Source organism: Hypanus sabinus, chromosome 31, assembly GCF_030144855.1.
Source record: "Hypanus sabinus isolate sHypSab1 chromosome 31, sHypSab1.hap1, whole genome shotgun sequence".
NCBI lineage: Eukaryota > Metazoa > Chordata > Chondrichthyes > Myliobatiformes > Dasyatidae > Hypanus > Hypanus sabinus.
The window spans coordinates 19,610,099-19,616,441 of NC_082736.1; the positions used below are offsets into that span (position 1 = coordinate 19,610,099).

At 44.9% G+C, this 6,343-nt stretch overlaps 1 long non-coding RNA gene across 5 annotated transcripts in view; it reads right to left on the reverse strand.

The window, feature by feature from the left end:
- LOC132383927 (uncharacterized) overlaps nucleotides 1-5,847 on the reverse strand; it is a 129,054-nt gene extending 123,207 nt beyond the window's left edge. For all 5 annotated transcript variants that reach the window (XR_009508803.1, XR_009508802.1, XR_009508804.1 and 2 more), the window contains exons 1-2: nucleotides 5,715-5,847; nucleotides 1,564-1,652 (exon numbers count right to left, since the gene is read on the reverse strand). This is a non-coding gene — a long non-coding RNA (uncharacterized LOC132383927). The remainder of the gene's footprint in view (nucleotides 1-1,563; nucleotides 1,653-5,714) is intronic.
- Between the last annotated feature and the right edge of the window lie 496 nt (nucleotides 5,848-6,343).

The window sequence follows — 6,343 nt, forward strand, 5'->3', positions numbered from 1 at the left end:
GTGGGGTTCATTCTGTACCTGTCAATCTACGTTACAGTGTGTAGAGGAAGTTTCAAGCATCAAAGGGTTAAAATGGAGTGAATGCATGACGCCTGTGAAAGACGTGAGTGGTGTGGAGCAGAACACTCCAGTCTGTACGTGTTTTCTTATTTCTTTATCACGCCTCCCCTTAGTTCTGCTTAAGCGACGTTCTTATCGTGATTGAAGTACAGCAGAATTTATTGTGTAACTGCACAAAGATCATGTATCAGAACTGACTGTGAATGTTGACCTCCTTTCTTCCTTGATTTAATACCTTAAGGCCTGCATCTCAGTGTCTTATCAATGGAATGTGCTGGGATAATGAGTAATTGATGGTTGATAACTGACAGATGCTTCTTGTTTGCATTGCTTACTGATACATAATCAACTGTATAAACGAAGCTGTACTTGAAGCTGTTTTCGGAACTCTGTTACCCCGCTCTTGGGGAAGAGTTCCTCGTGGTATCAGGAGTAAAGATTGGTTGAAGCGATCTCTTCCGTGTCTGAGTGCAGTTCCTTAATATTTCTCCGACACTCCAATTAAATGCTTTCCTAACTTTCCTGTCCGTATCGTTCTCTAATACTATAGTAAAGGAGATAGAATTGCGATGACTATCTCCAAAACACTCTCCTACTAAGAGATCTGACTAGATTAATTTCCCGATACCAGATAAAGTACAGCCTCTCCTTTTTAAGTCTTATATACGTATTGTGTCAAGAAACTTTCTTGAACACACCTAGCAAACTTCACACCATCTAAATCCCTCTCTCTAGGGACATGCCAATCAACATTTGGGATATTAAATTCTCCCATCACGACAACGTGCTATTATTACACATACCCAGAGTCTGTCTCGCTATCTGCTCCTCGATGTCCCTGTCACTGTTGGGTGGTCTATTAAAAATACCCAGTAGATTTATTAACCCCTTCCTGTTCATATCTTCAATCCACAGAGACTTCGTAGACAATCCTTCCAAGTCCTCCTCCTTTTCTGCAGCTATGACACTATCTCTGATCAACAGTGCCACGACCCACCTCTTTTGCTTCCATCCTTGTCCTTTTTTTGAAACATCTAAAGCCTGGCACTCGTAGTAATCATTCCAGCCACTGAGCCATCCAAGTTTCTGTAATGTTCGCAAAATTGTAGCTCCAAATATTGATCCACACTCTAAGCTCATCCGCTTTGTTCATAATACTCATTGTATTAAAATATAAACATCCCAAACCATCGGTCTGAGGGCGTTCGTTTTCTATCACCTGTCTCGCACAGTCACCAAGCTTTATCTATTTGTAAGCCCACCGCTTCCTCCTCCGTCACTTCAGTTTGGGTCCCACCCCGATTTAAGCTCTCCTCAACAGCCTTAGTAAACCTCCTCGCCACGGTATTGGTCACCCTGAGATTCCAGTGCAACCTGTCCTTTATGTACAGGTCACTCCTGCCCCAAAAGAGGTCCTAATGATCCAGGAATCTGAATCCTTGCCCGCAGCTCCAATCCCACAGCCACGCAGTTATCCTCACTTCACTCTATTCCTATACTCACCATCACATGGCACAGTCAGTAATCCCGAGAGTACTAACTTTGTGGTCCTGCTTCTCAGCTCTTCGGAATTCCTCTCTCTTTTGGAGAACCTGGAATGACAGTTATGGAGGTGACATACTCCACCTCAGAATGTGGGAGATCAGAGTGTCGGCCTGAGTCCCCGATAACTTCACATGACTGAGGTGCACCGAGTTGCAGCTCCTGAGTGACCCTGTAAAGGAAATAAAGATGGAGACGGATGGACCTAGAGTTTCCAGGATGCTGAAACCGGAAATTCAGTGAGTTGGTCACAGCTGGGATCAGGCTGCAGATTGTTGGGTGATCACGACTGGAACATGGAAGAGCCAGACAGTGAAGGGTCTCCCTGTGGCCGTGACCCTCAGCAACCAGTACGCTACTTTGGATACCCCTCGATGATGACGAACTGGAGACAGCAGCCCGTCAGGTTGGTGATACTGAGACCCGGGTTCGATGCTCCACGGGAGGAAAGGTCAAGCTGAGCAGTCATGCCAGCAGATTCCCAGCACAGTGGATGTGCAGGAGATTATGTGGCAGCAAGGGAGATCACATGACGATGTGTCACCTCCTGAGTACCGGGGTCAGGCACGACTCCGATGTGCAGGATTTCCTAAAGATAAACTCGCCGGTTGAGTCGGTGGTAAGGGAGCCAAATGCATCGTTGGCAATCATTTCAGATGACTGCAAAACACTTGGAGTATTGTGAACTGTTTTGGTCCTCTTATTTAAAAAGGTACGTGCTTGCATAGGAAAGGGTCCATAAGACGTTCACAAAAATGTTCCTGGCAATAAAAGGAGCAATGCATGAGGATATTTGATGGCTCTGGGCGTGTACTCACTGGACGTTAGAAGAATGAGGGAAACTCATTGAAACCAATGAATTATTGAATGGCCTAGAGCCGATGTGGGGAGGATGTTTCCAATAGCCTGGGATCACAGGGCACAATCTCGGAATACTAGGACATACTGTCAGAACAAAGATAAGGAGTAATTTCCTTGGCAGTGAATCTTTGCTACCTATGTCAGGATGTTGTTCAATGACTACAGCTCAGCATTTAACACCGTCATTCCCACAGTCCTGATCAATAAGATACGGAAAATGGTCCCTCTGCAATTTGATCCTTGACTTCCTAACCAGGAGACCACGATCTGTGCAGATTGATGATAATCCACTTAGCTTGTGTAGATTAATGGAGACGGGCTAACCCCTTTTGACATCAATGGATCTGGAGTTGAGAGGGTAAACAGCTTTAAATTTCTCAGTATCAACATAAGCGAGGGTTTCACGTGCGGATTGGTGATAATATCTTCCCACTCGCTAATGACCAGCACTGGTCTATCTCAGGTTTGTATGCGTAGCCCTCTATACCTGTGGCTGTGTGACTGAAGTATAGGTGAAATGCCATCGATAAATATGCTGGATACAACCATTGTTGGTAGAAACTCAGATGGAGATGATTTTGCATACAGGAGCCACATATACCAGCTACAACTTTGCACTTAATGTCAGTAAGACAAAAGAGCTGACTGGATGCTGGGTAAGGCTAGGGAACATGATCCGATCCTCATAGAGGGATCAGAAATGGAGAAACCGAACAATTTCAAATTCCTGGGTGACATTATCTTTGAGTATCTAACCGGGTCCCAACATACAGTATCAACGGGTCAAGGCAGCGGAGATGTTTCATCAGGAGTTTAAAGATATTTGGTTTGTAACTTTAAAACACTCAAAAACTGCCATAGATCTAATTGATATATATTATTTATAATATGTTATTTCAGTTTTTGCACTAGATTTAATTATATAATAAACATATACATATACACACACTGTATTTTACTTATTCTTTCTATATTATCATGGACTGCCTCGAACTGCTGCTGCCAAATTAACAAATTTCCTGACACCTGTCGGTGGTAATAAACCTGATTCTGTTTCCGATTCTGAATTCATCTCCACAGACGGATGTGGCCAATTCACCAGTATATTTAATGTGGAGGGTCTTGACTGTGGGGGGGGGGGCGGGGAGGGTGATGGATTGAGAGGGTTAAGAGATCTGTCATGATCTCTTATTCCTGGCCGAATGGGGCAGCAGACGGAATGGGCCCAATGGCCTAATTCTGCTCCGGTGTCTTATGGTCGGATGGTCTCGGAGCAGCTGCAGGACCTTTCAAAGGGAAGGTTGAGCAGCCGGACATCGTGGTGGACGGTGCATGTTGGTAATAACAACATTGGGAGGTGGAGGGATGTGGTCTTGTGCAGTGAATTTAGAGAAATAATACAGAAACTAAAAAAGTGGTAAGCTCTGTATTACTCCCAGTGACACTTGTTAGTGCAGGGAGATATAGAATGAGACCACTGATGAATGTGTGGCTGAGGAGCTGGTGCAGAGGTCAGACGTTCAGTTTCATGGATCAATGGGACATACTCTAGGGACTAGAAGGTAGAAACATTTCATGCTCCAGGGTCTTCATGGGAAGGAACTGTTTTCTTCATCCTAAAACCGCACAGAATAGTTTTAACGTGACAGGGTAGAGATCAAAAGAGGATCTGCAGGGTGAAGTGATGGAGGTGGATAAAATTATGTGAGAGAGGCAGGGACAGTTTCCTTGGTATGGGTGTAAAAGTAAAGGGAATAGTTTTAATGCGAGAGGGTGGAGATTTAAAGGGGATCTGCAGGGTAAACATTCATACAGAGAATAGCCAGTATTCCAAATGAACCACCAGAGGACGTGTTGGAGCCAGATACACACAGAGTCTCTGTTCATTAACACTTCTCAGGAACATATCATTCGCTGTCTACATCCTGCCCTGGTTGAACTTCCAGGTGCATGGTCCATAATTATTTCCTATCTGTATTAGTGATCTGGATGAGAATGTGGTAAACTGGATCAGCAAATTTGCATATGACATGAATATTAGTGGTGCAGTGGACAGTGAGGAAGGCTAGCAAATCTTGACATTAGATGCGGACCAGCTGGAAAAGTGGCATATGGAATTTAATGCGCACAAGTATGAGGTGTTTTTGAACATAGGTTTAATGAGAGAAATATCTGGTTTAAAGAGGATCTGTGGAAAACTGTCCTCTCTCCCCAGGAGGTTACAATCCGGAACACACTGTATAATGGGGTGGTGCAGGCAGGTATTTCAGGACAATCTGGATGATCATTTGAATCACCAAGGCAAGGAAGGAGACAGACTCAGAGCTGAGTTAGTGGGGACAGATTCTCGATGGCATGGACATGCAGAAACCACTGACTGTGAAAATTCAGTGGGAACCTGGAACACATAACTTCGGGATGGACAGCTAAAATATTAAAATATTCAGAACCCAGGACGAGTGATTATTATTGAACAAACGTATTAATTGTCACATAGTGAAGCAAACCCATCAAAAGTTTACCAAAATGCTCCCATTCCCTGTGCACCAGTAACAGTACTTTACATGGGAATTTGCTGAAGTACTCTGGTAAATATTAGGAGAAATGGCTGGCAGCTTGGTCACAGTGGGAGGGTGTAAATGTCTTCTCAGAGGGTAAGGTGTTCACTGGAAGAGGCTCACAGCCTTGAATGAAGGTAACAAACCCCACTGCAGTGGATGACTGCTGTAGTCAGAGTTGTACAGGACAGAAACAGACCTCTGGCCCATCACATTTATGCTCCTTATAATGCTCAGCTATACTAATCTCACTTTCCTGCATTGATTTCATATCCCTCTGGGCCTTGCTCACTGATGTACCTGTGCATGTGTCTTTAATATTGTTGCACAGTTCCCAGTATGTGGTATCACAGGCAGACAGGGTTGTGTGTTCTACTTGCCTTTTCAGCCAAAGAAATGCCTCTCATTAGAATTGTACAAAACTGTTTAAAGACAGATTTAAATGGGATCTGAGGGTTAAATGTTTGAAAACGAGAATAGCTGGCATCCGGAATTAACTCTCAATATTGAGTCAGTGATTTATACAGGACTGAAACAATCCCTTCGGTAAAACACACCCAGGCCGACCAAGTTGTCGACCTGAACTCGTCCCATCCGCCTGCATTAGGCCCGCGTCCCTCTCAACCTTTCCTATCCATGTAACTGTGCAAATATGGTTTGAATATTGTATCTCAGGCAGAGACGGATACTCACTGTTCTGTGGGCAGGAAGAAGAGAGGTCGATTCCCACAGTGCAGTCGAAAGCCCAACAAGTAGAGACTGACTCCAACATCATGAACTTTCCACCCCGTCCGTGCATTGGCCCGTTTCCACGGAAATGTTGTCGGAGACACATCTGTGACGTCACCGTACCGTGTCATGTGACAGTACATCACGTGACCGGGAGGGACAGAGGGAGCTGTCAATCAGAGGAGCCACTAGAAAACATGTGAGCTTTGTAAATAGAATCAGTCCTGACGAAGTTCTCTGCCTGAAACGTCGACTGTACTTCTTCCTATCGACGCTGCCTGGCCTGCTGTGATCCACCAGCATTTTGTGTGTGTTGCTTAAACAGAATCGGTATAAGGTGGGGGTGGGGTTGGGCGACTTCCAGGATCGGCAGTAGGCAACAACAACAGACAAACACAGCGGCGCGGCCATTACTTGATTAGCCTCATTCCCTGCAGGGACGTTCGTGCAACTCCAGTGTACAGTGGGCAAGGGGGTTTATACTCCAGCTGGTGTTGAAACTTGTTTAAATTTCTTACTGGGAGCACTGTGTGGAGCGATGACCCAAAGGACAGCTGCCCGCTATCTTTCAGCAGTCCTCCTGTTCAGATAGA